The following is a 19589-nucleotide window of genomic DNA, read 5'->3' as shown; positions in this document are numbered from 1 at the left end:
TTGGAAAATTCTACTTCAGAAAATTTATTTGAGTTCTTGTAGTGATACACCAATATTTGATAAGTAGTGGAGAGTGGTCCACTACTCTTTGGACCTTTAGTCTTTGGAGGTCTTGGGGGCCTGGGAAGTAGGAGGAAGGAAATAAATGACTCTTTGTTGTATCCATCCTGGGAGCCAGCGCCCTGCCAGGAATCTTCGCTGCTGCCGCTGCTTCGCGCAGGGTTTCTGCAATCATGCAGCGTAGGTCAGATCTCTATGTTTTAATGACAAGGCAGCCTCAGAGAGATAATTTAGCTTCTTCAGATGAGGAAAGAAAAGAAAGGAAACTACCCACATCCAAAAAGGATGTAGTAATTAATAAGTGCTTCTTGATCTTGGCTACACATTAGAGCTTTTGCAATCCTTTGTGGCTAGGCTGCACCCAGACCAATTAATTCCCACTCTCTGCGGGGGGATCCCCAGCGTCAGTATTTTTTAAAGCTCCCAAGGTGAGTCCACAGAGCAGCTCACGTTGAGAACAGCTGTTTTAAATGATATTTAAGGTATGTGACGTGTATATTTCTTTCTTCAAGATGCATAATCAAGAAATGTTAAGGCAGGAAGGAGCCCTAAAACCTAGTTGCTTAATTGTACAAAGGAAGAGACCATGGGTGAGATAAGTCGGGTGACTGACAAAATTCTTCTAGCTAATCAGGGACAGAGCTGGGTGTCTTGCTCTCACTTTGACTTGTTGGCTCATCCAGAAGGGTTTGAAGACAGCCTCTTCCATACAGCCAAGGTGAATGTTGACTCTTGGAGCTTTATTACAGATTTTCTTGAATTTTCTTTTTTAATTGTGGAAGCCATTTCGAAACATACCACTGTGCACTAATATTTTAGTATTTTAGAACCTGTTTTGATGGGCTTTTGTAGGGGTGGTGATCTTTTTTTCAAAAGAATATCCAGAAGGCGAGGCTAGAAAATAGAAAAGTAATTTAAATTTTATCAAGTTTTTGCATAACTGGTGTATCTTTGCTGTCTCAGAAAAGAACTAGGGAATCAGAGGTCAACTTGAAGAACCTCATTTATATGATAATTACCAGTAAGCAGTGGCCAGTGATTCATGATACAAATCATTTGTTCCTCTGGGACTTGTATGTTTACTGGGCAGGAAGTATGTGATTATGTCGTACTAATTAGTTTCTAGGTGACAGAAAGAATGTAGCACAATTGAGACTAAGTTTGTTAATTGTGTGCTGTTTAGTTTCTTTATTTACTTGTTATGGCAGAGTTTTTAATTTAATTTTTAATCTTCCTGTATTCACCCAGGAAGTCTCTGGGTGAATACACACCTGGATGACTAGATACTAACTTTGTATTAACACTTTCATAGTCTATAACATGCTTTAATATGCTAATCTTATGTAATCCTAACCCTCGTCCTCCAAGGCACGTATTATCATTGTTATAAAACTCCCTTTACAGGTGAACAAGCTGAAGGCAGAGAAGTTAGACTTGGAGCTCCTACAACTAGAAATGGATCATATTACCTGGTATTCACATCTCCTGTGATTATTAATTATGAGGAATGATAATGAACAGCCAGAAATGATCATTGTTTAGCTAACTTTTCCTAATTTTCTCAACTACTAAGAAAAAGGTTATGAAGAAAGGAGATAATAAGCAACCGTTGTATAATGGATGGGGAATAAAATTACTGGGGGGAGTATAAATTTGGGGAGGTGATATTTTTACAGCTAGGGAAAGAGCTTCAGTGGGCAAAAGCTGAATTAAAAAACAGTGGAATGCTCTTTGTAGTTCAGCTGAAAAAAGGTCTGAGAAAAGGAAGGAGAAGGTAAGAGCAACAAAACAGAAACCCACGAAGAACAATAACAGCAAATACGGAAGAGCAGAAGAAAGTGGAAAATAATGAACAAATACAGTGAGAAAGAAATCTGTCATTAAACCAAGGCAAGATGGGAAATTAAATGAATAATAAGTTGGGTATTTAGTGATTTTTTAAAAATGTTTCTGCCTGCGGTCCAGAAATACTCATTTAAAGGATAGACAGATAGTCATTATTATCTGAAATGGGACAGAAAGAATGGATAGGAGCCACTTCTACTTACAGCATAATGTTCACTGCGTTTGTCTCCCAGTCAAGTGTTTCCTGAATATGTATGACAGAGTCTTTCTGACAAATAATACAGAGAGTTGTATTGCCTGAAATATAGGAGAAATGCTAGCTAGCATGGAACCTAGAGGCCCCCAGATATGGGTGACGTGGAAAGAATATTATCTCTGAGATGGCAGATTTTGCTAAAAGCCTTGAGTGAAATGTAGATATTACAAGAACCTGAGACTCTTGTTCTAGAGGTAAAGCACTCCACAAACTGATAGGCAGATGCTGCTGCCATAGGAGAATAAAATTCACAAACCCGAAGGGCAGCAAGTTTGATTTAATGCCTTTCTTAATCTCCAGATGCTGAGGAAATGTTTCTATATTTCCATAAATTCACAGTCAAAAAAGAATTTGGGGCCAAGAGTATGCTATATATTGTTACCTGTTAGGTCTCCATTAAATAAGCTTCAATCATCTTAGGCCCTCAAGTGGCCCATCAGGAGAACATCAGAAATAACTAGTGTACTAGTCAGGGTTTTCCAGAGAAACAGAACCCATAGGATGTGTGTGTGTATATATATATGGAGAGATTTATTTTAATGAACTGGCTCAGGTGATTATGGAGACCATCAAGTCCAAAGTCTGCAGGATGGGCTGGCAGGGTGGAGACACAGAAGAGCTAATGTTACAGAGGAAATGTTCAGAGGAAATATGAAGGCCATCAGCTGGCCAAATCCCCTCTTGCTCAGAGGAGTTCAGCCGTTTGTTATTTATTTATTTTTTTTGCGGTACGCGGGCCTCTCACTGTTGTGGCCTCTCGTGTTGCGGAGCACAGGCTCCGGACGCGCAGGCTCAGCGGCCATGGCTCACGGGCCCAGCTGCTTCGCGGCATGTGGGATCTTCCCGGACCGGGGCACGAACCCGTGTCCCCTGCATCGGCAGGCGGACTCTCAACCACTGCACCACCAGGGAAGCCCAGTCGTTTGTTATTTTAATTCCTTCAGTTGACTGGATGAGGCCCATCATATTGGGAGGGCAATGTGCTTTACTCAAAGTCTATGAACTTAAATGTAAATCTCATCCACGAATCCCCTCCAGAACCATCCAGAATACTGTTTTACCAAATAGCTGGGCTCTGTAGCTCAGCCACATTGACACATAAAATGAACCGTCACAGCTTGCCTGGTGAGATTTTATATTCATTGACTTTTCCACTATATGAATTCTCTTATTTAAGCTCTCCAAGGTGTGTGGGGTGTGTGTGTATGTGATCACCTTATCCCCAAAGGAAAGGGAAACATCATTGACTGACTGGAGAAATCAGCACTAGAATTCAGCTTTTTATTGGTGTGGATGAGAAGTACAAGAATGAATGTGTAAAGCCGGACGGAACTTTTGACAGCAGATTGCAGTAGCCTTTGATGATGGTATCTGTGGAAACTACTGTATGAATACGTAAGCGTAGAGACGCGCATTTACATTTTAAAGGAACAGGCTTCGGGTGTGCATGACAACAGAGAGGTATAAAATCCACAAGGCGTTCCAGAGAATGGGGCTCGAGTCTCAAAAAGGAAAAGACACTATTACATTTGGTTTGTGAAATAATAATAATAATAATGGCTAACATTGTAACAAGTCCTTTAAATGCATGATTTTTTAAAAATTTTATTTTATTTATTTTTTTATACAGCAGGTTCTTATTAGTTATCTATTTTATACAGATTAGTGTATACATGTCAATACCAATCTCCCAATTCATCCCACCACCACCACCACCCCCCCGCCACTTTCCCCCCTTGGTGTCCATATGTTTGTTCTCTACATCTGTGTCTCTGTTTCTGCCCTGCAAACCAGTTCATCTGTACCATTTTTCTAGGTTCCACATACATGCGTTAATATACGATATTTGGTTTTCTCTTCCTGACTTACTTCACTCTGTATGACAGTCTCTAGATCCATCCACGTCTCTACAAATGACCCAATTTCATTCCCTTTTATGGCTGAGTAATATTCCATTGTATATATGTACCACATCTTCTTTATCCATTCGTCTGGCAGTGGGCATTTAGGCTGCTTTCATGACCTGGCTATTGTAAATAGTGCTACAATGAACATTGTGGTACATGACTCTTTGAATTATGGTTTTCTCAGGGTATGTGCCCAGTAGTGGGATTGCTGGGTCATATGGTAATTCTATTTTTAGTTTTTTAAGGAACCTCCATACTGTTCTCCATAGTGGCTATATCAATTTACATTCCCACTAACAGTGCAAGAGGGTTCCCTTTTCTCCACACCCTCTTCAGCATTTGTTGTTTGTAGATTTTCTGATGATGCCCATTCTAACTGGTGTGAGGTGATACCTCACTGTAGTTTTGATTTGCATCTCTCTAGTAATTAGTGATGTTGAGCAGCTTTTCATGTGCTTCTTGGCCATCTGTATGTCTTCTTTGGAGAAATGTCTATTTAGGTCTTCTGCCCATTTTTGGATTGGGTTGTTTGTTTCTTTAATATTGAGCTGCATGAGCTGTTCATACATTTTGGAGATTAATCCTTTGTCCGTTGATTCGTTTGCAAATATTTTCTCCCATTCTGAGGGTTGTCTTTTGGTCTTCTTTGTAGTTTCCTTCGCTTTGCAAAAGCTTTGAAGTTTCAATAGGTCCCATTTGTTTATTTTTGCTTTTCTTTCCATTTCTCTAGGAGGTGGATCAAAAAATATTGCTGCGATTTATGCCAAAGAGTGTCCTTCCTATGTTTTCCTCTAAGAGTTTTATAGTGTCCGGTCTTACATTTAGGTCTCTCATCCATTTTGAGTTTACTTTTGTGTATGGTATTAGGGAGTGTTCTAATTTCATTCTTTTACATGTAGCTGTCCAGTTTTCGCAGCACCACTTATTGAAGAGACTGTCTTTTCTCCATTGTATATCCTTGCCTCCTTTGTCATAGATTAGTTGACCATAGGTGCGTGGGTTTATCTCTGGGCTTTCTATCCTGTTCCATTGATCTGTATTTCTGTTTTTGTGCCAGTACCATATTGTCTTGATTACTGTAGCTTTGTACTATAGTGTGAAGTAAGGAAGTCTGATTCCTCCAGCTGTTTTTTTTCCCTGCATGATTTTTATATAATCTCAAAACGGTCATTCTGAGTCTCCAAATGAGGAGACTGAAGCACAGAATGGCTAAGTAATCTGTCCAAGGTCAAGAAGCCAACAAATGCTAGGAAGTCCTTGGGCAAGGACGGACTTTGACAGTCATGTGGGTTGCTCTCAAACCCAGTGCCTAATTCCTCCTGACAGCAGTGCTGGCAAATGGCCTTCCTGCTTCCACCCATCATCTCCAGACACAGATTACTGCCTGTGTATCATTTTTGCAAATCAAGGAAGAATTCTGGTGAGATTTCTGTTTATGAGCAGTGATCTACATTTCATTCTAAGCCCTGCAGCTATAGTTGAGCCCTCCATGCTACCTGGCCATCATTTCACTCATCTCTGGCTGGCTGCTCTTCCTGTTCCTACAATGGACATTTGGAACCTTCACCAGTCTTCCCAGTATCCTTCCCATCCCTGATCACTCAGAGACAATGAGTTCCTGCCTCACTGAAAATGTAGGGCTGTTGGGCACGCACTCCTGCAACTCACCTCCTCTCCATCCAAAAGTCAGCCTGATCGGCACCCATTCTTCCATCCTAGGGCCTTTACTCCAAACTGATCAGGGCGGTCCAGGATGTCGTTAAGTACTTTGTATAGAGCGGGAAAAGGGGGATTCTTAGTGCACACTTTCTGTTCAAGCTACACCTTGAATTTTCCCATATGATCTTTTGAAACTTTGGCCACCCTATTTCTGAGTTTCCTGATTCAGGGCTGTTTATCCTATTTTCTACTCACCCATCAGATTTAATGCACAGATTTTTGTTTTTGTTTCTTTTTTATTATAATTTTGGCTTCTCTCTCAACCATAACGATGACTTGCCTTCCTGAAATTCTTCCTTGAAATATTTAGAGTGGACTGTTGGCTACATCATAATAATAATAGCTAAAGGCTTACTGAGTGCTTACCATATGGCTGGTGCTATTTTAAATGCTTTACGGGGATCTCCTCATATAAAGATACTTAACTTGTCTTGTGTCACTAATTCCTTTGAGAATCTGAACCCTTCTCCCAGAAAAATCTGCACTCAGGAGCGTCCACGTATCTTCTGTTTTACTGTCTGCTACTGTGGAAGAAACCACCCCCAAACAACAGTTTTTGTTTTTTAAAAATTTCTCATGATTTTGTTCATTGGCAGGTGATTCTTCTGCTTCATCTGGTGTCACTGGGACACTAGGGAAGCTGGAAATTCCAAAAAGCCCTCACTCACATGGCTGGAAGCTGGTGGCAGCTGCTAGCTTTTGGCCATCGGCTTCAGATGTCTTCCTCCTGGGCATCTCCATGTGGCTGCTTGGACTTCCAACAGTCTGGTGGTCTCAGAGTCGCCGGGGTTTTTACATGGCAGCTGGCTTTCCTCAAAGGTTGAAATCTTAAGGCTAGATCTCAAAACTGGCACAGAGACACTTCTTCCAAATTCTATTAAAGTAGATCACAGAGCTTACCCAAGTTCACGGGAGGAAAATACACACACACATGAATACTGGGAGGCAAAGTTTAGTACAGACCACCAAGGGTCCAGCCTACTGTGTGCATGCACAATGATTTCAAGAGGTATGCATACCTTATAAATCCATTTAAAGACCCCAGCAAGTGGATAGACTTCAGGTTAAGGACTCATGCCCTGGGATCAAGCAAGATAACCCTTTTATTCAACGAGTCTAGCATAGAGAAGTGGGGAGATGACCGTCACTGTGAAGGGAATTGCACTTGCACAGTGCATTGATGGGCCCATGCATGGCATGTTTCAGGGACAGTAAGAGGTCAGTTAGCTAAAAGACTAGGAATTAAGGTTGGAAGCAGATTATGGAATATTTTGAAAGGCAGCCTGTGGAGCTTGAACTTCATTCAGTGGGCATTGGGGAGCCATTGCAAGTTTTAAAAAAAAAGATATAATAGCACAAATGCCAGAATAATTCAGGAGAATTATAAGAATTAAGAAATAAGGAGAATGGTGTAGAGGGAAATATGTTAAAGAGTTTTAGGAGGTGGTGGGATTTTGACTCAGAAGTAAGTTTTAAAGTCAGGACTAACAAAATCATCCTCATAAAGAACGGAGGCATGAAAATACTGTAGAAAAGGGTTTTGTAGTGCATGATGTAGCAAATATATGACGATATAGAAAGCATTATATATATAGTACCATTTTGTCTGTTTGGATTAAGGAAGAGCTCCCTCAGCCTTTCTGACTTCAATTGATACAAAAAAAAAAATCAAGCAGGGAATTTTTGGAATTGCTTTCTGATTTAAGTCCCTAAGAATAAAGAAGAAGCCTGTGGGATCAGAGCAAACCTTGAATGTTAGTGGGTTACTTCTCACTAAGGAAGAATGTTCAACATACAGCAAAAATCCCGAAGGTCAGAAAAGCACTAGTAGTGGTCCAGTTACTGTTTGTCAGCCCACAAAATTGAGTAGAAACCTCCCCACTTTTGGCCCTGAAATGATACCTGCAATAGTGTTTAGAGGATATATATTATACAAGAGGTTAGGTGGAAGGACATAAAAGCTCACATTTATTTCATGGGTGAAATTTCTTTTGCAAACTTGAATCTGCTGCTTGCTTTCTGAAACCACCTCTGTTGGCCTTTATCATCAAGCTTTTGACTCTGTTGGTACCTAAGAGTGCCTCTGCCGGGTGAGGAGAAGGATTGGTGCTGGACTGTCCACGTTTACTTTGGAGGTTTCTAAGGTTTGCTGGCCAATATTTGAGGGCTTGGACAGGATAGGGTTGAGACTGCCATCCAGGAGTGTGGAGCTGATTAAAGTTGTTGAGGCCACAGGGATTTCTCAATACCAGTGGTTCTCAAGCTTAAAAAAAAAAAAAAAGAATGCTTCTGTCTCACCCCAGAAATTTTCATTTAATTGGTCTAGGATAGAGCCTTGGAATGGGGTATTTTGTATGCATGTGTGCTGTTGGTTTTCCTTTTTCTTTTTCTGTTTTAAAACTTTATTTTAAAAGTTTATTGAGGAATACTTGACAAATGTAATTGTATATATTTAAAATTTTAAATGTGATGATTTGATATACATAGACATCATAAAATGGTTACCAGGATCAAGATAACTGAAAATGTGTGTCCTTTGATCTACATCACTGGAATGGGGAGTTTTAACACGCTGTCCAGGTGATTCTAATGGGCAGCCACATTGGGAAACCACTACTTTATACTCTTTGCTTCTTAGTATGGGGCTCTTACCTATTGAGCTAACTTAACCTGCATGGTTCCTGATTTTGTAAGTATTAAAGTTACTTGGGACAGATTGTTCTCAGGCACCTGTGAAGGGATGGAGGATGACAATAATAAGTCCTGTATCATAAGTTATTGGCTCAGAAAATGCAGAGAATATTGGAATCAGGTCTTAGAGGATTTTTAGCTTTCTGCTTTAACAGCAGTTAGGTCTCCGTGGTAAAAACCAGGCAAGAAACAGCCTGGGAAATTCAGTTGCAACAACACTTGAGCTATGAATGAAAGGAAAAGAAAAAAAACATAGCTGTTGGATTTTTCACTCAATGAATCCTAGTGTTGGTGGGCCGTGTGTTTTGTCCTCTTGTACTTGATTTGGGGCGTTCCAGCCTCCCTCCTCAGCAGCACTGACTTCTGGATTTCTATCCTCTACTTAGCCATTTAGAATGATCACTTCCTGTTGCAATGCATGGCTTCTGACCCTCAGTCTGCTAATTGTACTTTTTTTTTTTTTTTTTGCGGTACGGGGGCCTCTCACTGTTGTGGCCTCTCCCACTGCGGAGCATAGGCTCCGGACGCGCAGGCTCAGCGGCCATGTTTCACAGGCCCAGCTGCTCCGCGGCATGTGGGATCCCCCCGGACCAGGGCACGAACCCGTGTCCCCTGCATCGGCAGGCGGACTCCCAACCACTGCGCCACCAGGGAAGCCCTGCTAATTGTACTTTTAAAGTCTAATTCCATTTTGGCTGTTCTGCACTAAGTATGGCCTTTCACCTCTCTGATCTGTGTTTTCAACACTGTAGCCACCAGCTAGCGTTTTACTCAACCAATCTCTCTCTTTCTTTCTCAATCCTCCCCCAACCCCCAGTTTATAATACTATTTCATCTCTCTTATTCTAACTTTCAACAACCCAAATACAGTCTCTCAGGCAAAAGTCACATTCAGTAACTTTAGGTTTCTGTTCCCTATATTGGAGCACACTTTTTTTCCCTCACTTGAACAGCAGTGGCCTTTATGCTGACATAGCAAGAGCTTTGTTCTCAGTGTACCAAGAGCTACAAATAAATGTGTGTATGTGCCTGTATATTCATAGTGGGAGAGGGAACGAGAGAAGGTTGATAAGCTGAAATATGGACAAAGATAATGGTCTACGCTGGGCTTGAAAACTAGTTGGACAATCTGTCTTGACTTCAGTTGAAAACTTTTCTTATTGAATTGCCCTCTTGGGGATTGAATCTATTCAAATTGATCTTTTCTATGAGTAGGCACATCATTTTAGAAACGTTTCTGTGAAGATGTGCTGTTTTCATGCTTAGGGAAGCACACTGCATGCTGAGTGAGACCTAAGGAAATGCCAAATTAATGCATTATTTCCCTGGCAATGTTCTTTTCCCAGGAAAGGGCTGCTTTAATAAGGCAGGAGGCTGTGTGTGCTGTGGCATGCCTGCCTCTGTAGGAAGCTTGGTAATCCTCTCCCTGGAAAACTCAGCTCCCGTGTTTGTTGTTTGCACCGCTCCCACTCCTGGCCGTATTATATAAACAGTGGGGAAGAACCACAATGGAAATTATGGCAGAGAATGCTTTACTTAAGCCTTTCAGAATGGCCAGCATTGTGCGTGGCAGTGGGTCTGTTTTCAGCACCCTGCCTGAAAGCGTGAATGGCTGCTGTTCCCAGCCACATGCAAGTGACGGTGGGGCTCTTCAAACCGTCAGCACGACAATGTTATGAAGCGGGCGAGTCCCTGCTTCTGTCAGTGAGCCATCATTATTCCTCATGAGCCAACGGCAGGAGAGGGCCACTGCGACAAATACACTGTTATGTTGCATTTTAACGTGTGCCAATCAGCTTCATGTTGGCCCTGATATCCGTCTCAGGTACTGCTCTTTTCCACAACAGACGCCTGTGTGCTTCCCTCAGCAGCGGCTCCCCAAGGCAGCGGCTCCCCAAGGTGTCTGAGAGAGCGAATAGGCACCACGAGAGGTCACCTCCAAAGAAAGAGAAAGGAAGTAAATCCGTGGGAGGATCACGCACTTTCCAGTTAAGTCCTATGATATATTCCAAAGTCCTGTCAGCATCAGCGGCTGAGCAGCCTGCTGCACGTTCACCGACAGACATATTTGGAGATCAGAGGCTGCTACCTATCCAGCCATGGTGCGCTTCTGCTGTCAGAGTGCACCAAAGAGTCTGTTGATCTCTGGGGACTTGCAGGTCCTGTGGGGACTTAGTTTTGTTCCTTAAGGAGGGGTGTAAAATGTGGATGTGATGCTTGCCATCACTTGACATTTTAGGCTTGGGTTTGGAAGCCTCCAGAGGTTATTTCCTTGAGCTTCCATACCTCGATTCAAGATGGCTGCTGCCTGGACGCAGTGGTGGCTGGATTGTCACTTCCGGGTCACAGAAACCTGGCCTCCCAGAAGAGGAGATAACTGAGGCAATGATCAGAGTAACATTTCTGCCCAACCATGTCTGCCTATGGGGGAACGGGGAGGAATTTTGTTAAAATATCTGAGCCTGGTAATCACTACATTTTAAAAGGTCTGAATATGTACTTCAAGGCTGAAAGAAACACATACCTTTGGTAAACTTCTCCGTAATCATCAGCTATTGTCACTTGTACCTTACAAAAAGAAGCTCACCTTGAATTTCCTAAACGAGTTGAACCTCCTTAGAGGCGTTCCAGGTAGTCTTAGGTCAAAAGTCTCTTAGCTTCTGCTCTCAGGATATTCCTTTAGCCCAGGACTCCCAAATGCTGCGATGAACTACCAGGAAAAGAGAAAAATACAGACAATGTGGTGAATTTTTCTTAAAGATGGATTTATTGAAATTAAAGTTCTGTTTTATTTTGAGATTATGACTTTACTACTTGTGGTTGAGTTGTCCTTTCTTTATGAAATGACAGTGACAACACGTTTGTTGTTGTTGTTTTAATGTACTAACTTGGCAAAATGAAGCTTACTGTCTATGGCAAAATACTCAATCCATCTATTCATCCAACTACCTTTTTTTTTTTCCTGGTTCTTGAAATCTAAAAGTCTAGCAACTACTGTTTCACCAAAGAAATCATAAATTCCTAGGAGAAAGATTCAAAATGTCTGTGGACCCCCCCCAGCTGCTAAATAATAATGAACCAAACTATAACAAAGAGCCAATCATGTAGTGGTGTGAGATGTAAACCTGTAAAAAGAGCCACAATTTTTTTTCTAATTAGCAATTCTCTACTCCCTAGCTTTTCAAACCCTTCAGTTTTCTCTCCCATTGACTATCTAGCTAGGAGATGTTTACCAATTAATGTACATCAAATATAATTCATATACTTAGTCATGAAATGCTCACCTTAGTGTTATACTATGAAGCTTTAGCTCCTTTAAAAATGTGTGGCCTTTGTCAGAGACAACTGACATAGACTCTTTTAAAGTGAACAAATTCCCAGCCTCTTCTAAACTTTACTTTTTGAACACTGGGGCCAGGTTTCAAACAAAGTTATAAAGTGAATGGTCAATGATAGCTGTCTATACTTTCAAGCTTCTACCAGGTATTATGTAAGACATTCTTAATCTCTCCAGCATGATTGTATGAGCTTCCATGATGTGCGATTCCACACCGAATATTTGAATCACAAGTTTGGTTCTTTTGACAGGTACATCTTCAAGGGAAAGAATCACACAGATATTCTTTAACATCCGATATTTATTATCCATTGCTGCATATAAATGACTACGAACTTGGTGACTTAAAACAATACGCTGTGATCATTTCACAGCTTTGGTGTGGCAGGAATCTGGGCACAGCTTAGCTGGGTTCTCTGCATCAGGGTCTCTCATGGGCTGCCGTCAAGGTGTTGGTCAGGGCTGGGTCTCATCTGAGGAATCAGCCGGGGAAGGACCTGCTAACAAGCTCATGTGTTTGTTAGCAAAATTCTGTTTCTGGGAGGTTGTTCCAGTGGAATAAGGGCCTCAGTTCCTAGCTTACTGTACGCTGGAGGCCACCCTCAGTTCTTTGCCATGTGGGCCTCTCCAAAATGGCTACTTGCTTCATCAGAGCCTGCCAGCTGAAAAGTGAAAAGAGAATTAGCTAGCAAGATAGAAGTTACAATCTTATGTAACATAAACATGGAAATGACATCCCATCCCTGTGCCATAGTCTATTGGTTAAAAGCAAGTCATAGGTCCCACCCACACTCAAGAAAATGGGATTACATAAGGGCATGAATATAAAGAAGCAGGGATAATTAAATAACTTTCAAATTAAACGACTTTAAAAAATACAATAAAACATCATTACATACAATTCTCTTTGAAACGTCTTTCCAATTCAATCTTCAAAATTAACTTACACAATTTTGTGCAAAAAACACTGACCTCAAATAAATAGGGGGAAAAGTGGGAAGAGCTAAACTGTTTTTATGTTTTGTTTTTTAAATTAAAAGTTAAAAACAGCAGCTGCACTTCGAAGTATTTGCAGGATGAAATGCACCGAGAAGGCTATGAAAAACAGCCTTCAGAGTCAGAATTATATTTTCGAGTGAGGTTTTCTGTATTCAAAATTCACAATGGATGCCTTTGCTGAGAACCTTCACCATGCCCTCTTTGACCAGCTTTAGGAGGAACCTGGCCTCTGTTGTCACATTATGCATGCTCTGAAAGTTCATGGCAGCCATGCAGAGATTGTCAAAGTAGTGCAAAGGGGTTTTGGATTGATTGAGGTCATATCCAAAGCAATTAGAGTCTGTCTGCACATACACATAACCCTGGACTTTGGAGGTATGAAACCTAAGAGCCATGCTTGGTTCTTTGTTTCCATCCGTTCTGAGAGGAAAGAGGTCTTTGAGTTTGTTTGGGGGAAGTTGGTCTGAAATGATGAATTATAAACTAGTCTATAATGGCATGTAAGTTTGCTACTTATAGTAGAGAATATCTTAAAGTTAATGCCAATTAAGTATTATCAAGGGAAGTTTCTCTCTAGCATGCTTTAATAACTGTATCATATCCATTTATAATTATCATTTTGTTTTCATTTCAGTCAATCACTGAGGAAGTGTTTCTTGTGTTTCAGTACATGATAAATGCGGTAGGGAGTACAAATTAAGGTTATGACAAGGTTTGCTGTCTGAAGAGACTTGTGGGGCTTCCCTGGTGGTGCAGTGGTTGAGAGTCCACCTGCTGATGCAGGGGACACAGGTTCGTGCCCCGGTCCGGGAAGATCCCACATGCCGCGGAGCGGCTAGGCCCGTGAGCCATGGCCGCTGAGCCTGCGCGTCCAGAGCCTGCGCTCCGCAATGGGAGAGGCCACAACAGTGAAGAGACTTGTGTTTAGAAGCAAGGAGTGGTGAGAGGGGAACAAAACATACACAATTGTAATGGAGAATAAAATAGAATTACACAATCAAATGCTAAATGCATTTAACAACACCCTCAACTCTGTGGTACAGGAAAGAGAGAGAGCCATGCTGGGTGAAGTTACTAGAAGCCTTCTTGAGGGGAGTAGTACTTGAAAGATAAGTGGAGTCTGGGGAGGAAGTGAGAAAGAATGTTAGGAGAATGTGAAAAGAAAATAAAGGGAAACAGGAAGAGCCTGGAACTCATAGAGAAAACTTTAAGAAGCTGTATACAGTGAAGGGAAGGGGAGCAATGAAAATTAAAGGCAGAGGAATATGGGTAGGCTTGCTTTTGAATGCTGGGGTGAGAGTAGTAACTTGATGGGCAGTGGAGAATCGTTCAAGATTCTTCAGCAGAGGAGAAAAGTGGCATTTGAGGGGGATCTGTTTGGTGGGTATGTGCATGATGGTTAATATTAAGAGAGCCTGGAAGAGACAGGCTTGGGGTTACAAAAGTCTGGGCTAGATTGGTAGTAGTGGACATAATATATTGAAGCAATATTTATGACAAAGAAATCCACAATTTGGAGAGACTGTCTAGATGTACTAATAGCAGCAGAGTGTGTGTTCACCCCTGACCTTGCCAGCCTCGTCTCTCCACTGGAAATTGGATAGCATCTAGGCAATTAGGGACCTAGTTAGGATTCACATTGATCACTGGCTGTGCTAACAAGTTATTATCTCTTGGCTTTGATTCCTGGGATATTTGTTTATTAATAAAGACCTCCAAAGTCCAACAGCCTCTAAGAGTTATTGATATTTTAGACCTTATAACAGTGAGTCAGGAGGGACCTTTATATGTTCTTCAGACCACACCATATACATGATCAGATGCTGGTTATAACAGTACTTTCTAAGGTGTTCCACAAACCAGTGGTTTCCATAATATTTAATAGGTTGTCTGACAAAAACAAAAACACAAAAAACAAAATGAATATGTATGTTGCGGAAAGGTCCATGCTCAAGTAAGTTTGGGAAATTCTGAGTTAAAATTCAAAAATCTCCAAAGGTTCAGCGTTAATGAACTACCAAGAGGAATGTGGGAGGAGTTATAATCAAAAGTGTTTCCCAAACTGCTTCCCTAATGGAACCCTGTGTGTGTGTGTGTGTGTGTGTGTGTGTGTGTATCTGTGTGTGTGTGTGTGTGTGTGTGTGTGTGTATAGCATGCATGCACATCATCCTTAGGACTAGTGTTTTGCCCAACATGCTTGGGTAAAGGTCAGGGTATTAACAAATTTTCCGTGAAGTCAGTTGACGTTTTGACCTGTGGATCATCATGTTTCTTCTTATCATAACGTCCTTTGATGTTTTATATAACTGCATTTTTTTTCTTTTGCATTTTTATTTACATAATTATCAAAACAACAAACTGCAAACCCCATTAAATCTTTTTAGAAGATTATATATCTTAAAGAAAGTTGAAATACATCTCTCAACATTGCAAACATTGAATGAAGGACACAAGCACTATTGTCTTGCAAACTTCCAAAGAAAACCTAATATAATCATTCAGGCTTTAATACTCTCCCTTCTCATGACAATTTCAATTATATTCTTGTTTCTGGGGGATGGAATTTAGAAATATACCACTTTAATGAATATAGCAAGTCTCATATGACCGCTGCTACCGATACAGTTTTGCACAGATGTGTGCCTTCTCTGTATGCTTCCTCATCGCTTTTTAAGTACCTGCCTTGTGCACGTGTATACATTTGCATTTTAATGTGAAAAAGGATGACCCAATGAAAGAAGAATGATTGATATTGTGTATCCCAAAAGAACTCCTTCCCTACCTCCCCTTATACTTTCATTTCCTAATTTAGTTCCTTTTGCATGAAGTGGTGGAGGGATGTAAAGCAACACTGTCGCTGATTGGTGAGATGTCCTTTGGAATCTTATGGTTCCAGTTTTCACAAATATGGATCAAGCTGCACCATAGAGTATATTATGAAAGGGGTCCCAATTTTTGTTCTCCTTCCTTGCCGACATTATGCTTTTATTTGGAACGAATTGTTTATTTCTTCCTCTTATTTTTCAGAGGAGAGTCAACAAGAAAAAGGCGAGTGCCAATAACATATTCCACTGTGTACCTTGTTCCTCTCTCATCTACTTCCTGTACCCTTGAAACACTTAATGATCATCTGCCTTAACTCAAACAGAGACACGTTTTTACATGATTTTATGTCAGTATCTTACCCTTGCAACTCAGGTTACCTATGTTCATTTGCAACTCAATTTATGCCCTTATTACCTCTTTCATATTTCTAGTCATTGTGATCAAGGAGACAGAGCCTTTCTGTGAATAGAATTTTATTGCTCAGATATGTGTAATGTTTGGATATTTTAAAGTTCTGACGTGTCAGTTTTCTCCAAGATAAGCTTTTTTGATTTAGATCTCTCTTCAATTCCACATAACACCTCTTTTCTATTCCTTTCGTGTTATTTAATTTAGAATGATGAGCTTTTCCTCACAGAAATGTATATGAGATTACAGTATTCTCCCCTCTTTTAAAGTGAGGAAATATGTCCTAAAGGCATCTAAATTTAGGACAGTTATAACTTGGGAGACAGAGATGAGTATTAATAAATATTTCAGTCTAGTGAACACAGGAGACATGTGAAAAGAGACCACACAGTGGATATAACACTGCCAGAGAGGTGTCCTCCAAGACTGTAGGACATGGAAAAATGTGCATAGTACATAAAAGCTTGAATCCTATAAATCGTGAGGACTCCCAAATACTGTCTTTTAAGACAATGTCAATTCTATAAATGAGCTAATCTCTTGAAATTTTTTTTGACATCTTTATTGGAGTATAATTGCTTTACAATGGTGTGTTAGTTTCTCCTTTATAACAAAGTGAATCAGCTATACATATACATATACCTCCATATCTCCTCCCTCTTGTATCTGCCTCCCACCCTCCCTATCCCATCCCTCTAGGTGGTCACAGAACAGGGAGCTGATCTCCCTGTGCTATGCGGCTGCTTCCCACTAGCTATCTATTTTATATTTGGTAGTGTATATATGTCAGTAGTACTCTCTCACTTCATCCCAGCTTACCCTTCCTCCTCCCGGTGTCCTGAAGTCCATTCTCTACGTCTGTGTCTTTATTCCTGTCCTGCATCTAGGTTCTTCAGAACCATTTTGTTTTTGTTTTTAGATTCCATATATATGTGCTAGCATACGGTATTTGTTTTTCTCTTTCTGACTTCACTCTGTGTGACAGACTCTAGGTCCATCCACCTCACTACAAATACCTCAATTTCATTTCCTTTTATGGCTGAGTAATATTATATTGTATATATGTGCCACATCTTCTTTATCCATTCATCTATCAGTGGACACTTAGGTTGCTTCCATGTCCTGGCTATTGTAAACAGAGCTGCAATGAACATTGTGGTACATGACTCCTTTTGAATCACGGTTTTCTCAGGGTATATGCCCAGTAGTGGGATTGCTGGGTTGTACGGTAGTTCCATTTTTAGTTTTTTAAGGAACCTCCATACTGTTCTCCATAGTGGCTGTATCAATTTGCTTTCCTACCAACAGTGCAAGAGGGTTCCCTTTTCTCCACACCCTCTCCAGCATTTATTGTTTGTAGATTTTTTGATGATGGCCATTCTGACTGGTGTGAGGTGATACCTCATTGTAGTTTTGATTTGCGTTTCTCTAATGATTAGTGATGTTGAGCATCCTTTCATGTGTTTCTTGGTAATCTGTATATCTTCTTTGGAGAAATGTCTGTTTAGGTCTTCTGCCCATTTTTGGATTGGGTTGTTTGTTTTTTTGATATTGAGCTGCATGAGCTGCTTGTAAATTTTGGAGATGAATCCTTTGTCAGTTGCTTCATTTGCAAATATTTTCTCCCATTCTGAAGGTTGTCTTTTCATCTTGTTTATAGTTACCTTTGATGTGCAAAAGCTTTTAAGTTTCACTAGGTCCCATTTGCTTATTTTTGTTTTCATTTCCATTTCTCTTGGAGGTGGGTCAAAAAAGATCTTGCTGTAATTTATATCATAGAGTGTTCTGCCTATGTTTTCCTCTAAGAGTTTTATAGTTTCTGGCCTTACATTTAGGTCTTTAATCCATTTTGAGTTTATTTTTGTATATGGTGTTAGGGAGTGTTCTAATTTCATTCTTTTCCATGTAGCTGTCCAGTTTTCCCAGCACCACTTATTGAAGAGTCTGTCTTTCCTCCACTGTATATTCTTGCCTCCTTTATCAAAGATAAGGTGACCATATGTGCATGGGTTTATCTCTGAGCTTTCTGTCCGATTTCACTAATCTGTATTTCTGTTTTTGTGCCAGTACCATACTGGCTTGATTATTGTAGCTTTGTAGTATAGTCTGAAGTCTGGGAGCCTGATTCCTCCAGCTCTGTTTTTCTTTACCAGATTGCTTTGGCTATTCGGGGTCTTTTGTGTTTCCATACAAATTGAGAAATTTTTTGTTCTTGTTCTGTGAAAAATGCCATTGGTAGTTCAATAGGTATTGCATGAATCTGTAGATTGCTTTGGGTAGTAGAGTCATTTTCACAGTGTTGATTCTTCCAATCCAAGAACATGGTATATCTTTCCATCTGTTTGTATCATCTTTAATTTGTTTCATCAGTGTCTTATAGTTTTCTGCATACAGGTATTTTGTCTCCTTAGGTAGGTGTATTCCTAGGTATTTTATTCTTTTTGTTGTAGTGGTAAATGGGAGTGTTTCCTTAATTTCTCTTTCAGATTTTTCATTATTAGTGTATAGGAATGCAAGAGATTTCTGTGCATTAATTTTGTATACTGCTACTTTACCAAATCTATTGATTAGCTCTAGTAGTTTTGTGGTAGCATCTTTAGGATTCTGTATGTATAGTATTATGTCATCTGCAAACAGTGACAACTTTACTTCTTCTTTTCCAGTTTGGATTCCTTTTATTTCTTTTTCTTCTCTGATTGCTGTGGCTAAAACTTCCAAACCTATATTGAATAATAGTAGTGACATTGGACAACCTTGTCTTGTTCCTGATCTTAGAGGAAATGGTTTCAGTTTTTCACTATTGAGAATGATGTTGGCTGTGGGTTTGTCATATATGGCCTTTATTATGTTGAGGTAAGCTCCCTGAATGCCTACTTTCTGGAGGGTTTTTATCATAAATGGGTGTTGAATTTTGTCAAGAGGTTTTTCTGCATCTGTTGAGAGGATCATATGGTTTTTCTCCTTCAGTTTGTTAATATGGTTTATCACATTGAGATTTGCGTATATTGAAGAATCCATGCATTCCTGGGATAAACCCCACTTGATCATGCTGTATGATCCTTTAATGTTCTGTTGGATTCTGTTTGCTAGTATTTTGTTGAGGATTTTTGCATCTATGTTCATCAGTATACTGTCCTGTGGTTTTCTTTTTTTGTGACATCTTTGTCTGGTTTTAGTATCAGGGTGATGGTGGCCTTGTAGCATGAGTTTGGGAGTGTTCCTCCCTCTGCTATAATTTGGAAGAGTTTGAGAAGGATAGGTCTTAGCTGTTCTGTAAATGTTTGATAAAATTCGCTTTGAAGACATCTGGTTCTGGGCTTTTTTTGTTGGAAGATTTTTAATCACAGTTTCAATTTCAGTGCTTGTGATTGGTCAGTTTATATTTTCTATTTCTTCCTGGTTCAGTCTCAGAAGGTTGTGCTTTTCTAAGAATTTATCCATTTCTTCCAAGTTTTCCATTTTATTGGCATATAGTTGCTTGTATTGATCCTTTGCTTTTCTGCAGTGTCAGTTGTTACTTGTCCTTTTTCATTTCTAATT

General features: G+C 40.2%; 1 long non-coding RNA gene across 2 annotated transcripts in view; it reads left to right on the top strand.

Annotated features, from left to right (window-relative positions):
• Window positions 1–19589, top strand: part of LOC307193981 — a 267667-nt gene that overhangs the window by 235181 nt on the left and 12897 nt on the right. The window contains exon 4 of one of the 2 annotated variants that reach the window (XR_013830469.1): window positions 10326–10669. The exons of the other annotated variant lie outside the window; for it this stretch is intronic. This is a non-coding gene — a long non-coding RNA (uncharacterized lncRNA). Of the gene's footprint in view, window positions 1–10325; window positions 10670–19589 lie in introns of those variants that run through there. 2 annotated transcript variants of the gene reach the window in all.

This window comes from Stenella coeruleoalba (genome assembly GCF_951394435.1).
Source record: "Stenella coeruleoalba genome assembly, chromosome: 11".
Classification (NCBI taxonomy): Eukaryota; Metazoa; Chordata; class Mammalia; order Artiodactyla; family Delphinidae; genus Stenella; species Stenella coeruleoalba.
The sequence above is the reverse complement of the archived record's forward strand: the minus strand, read 5'-3'. Positions and strand labels throughout refer to the sequence as shown.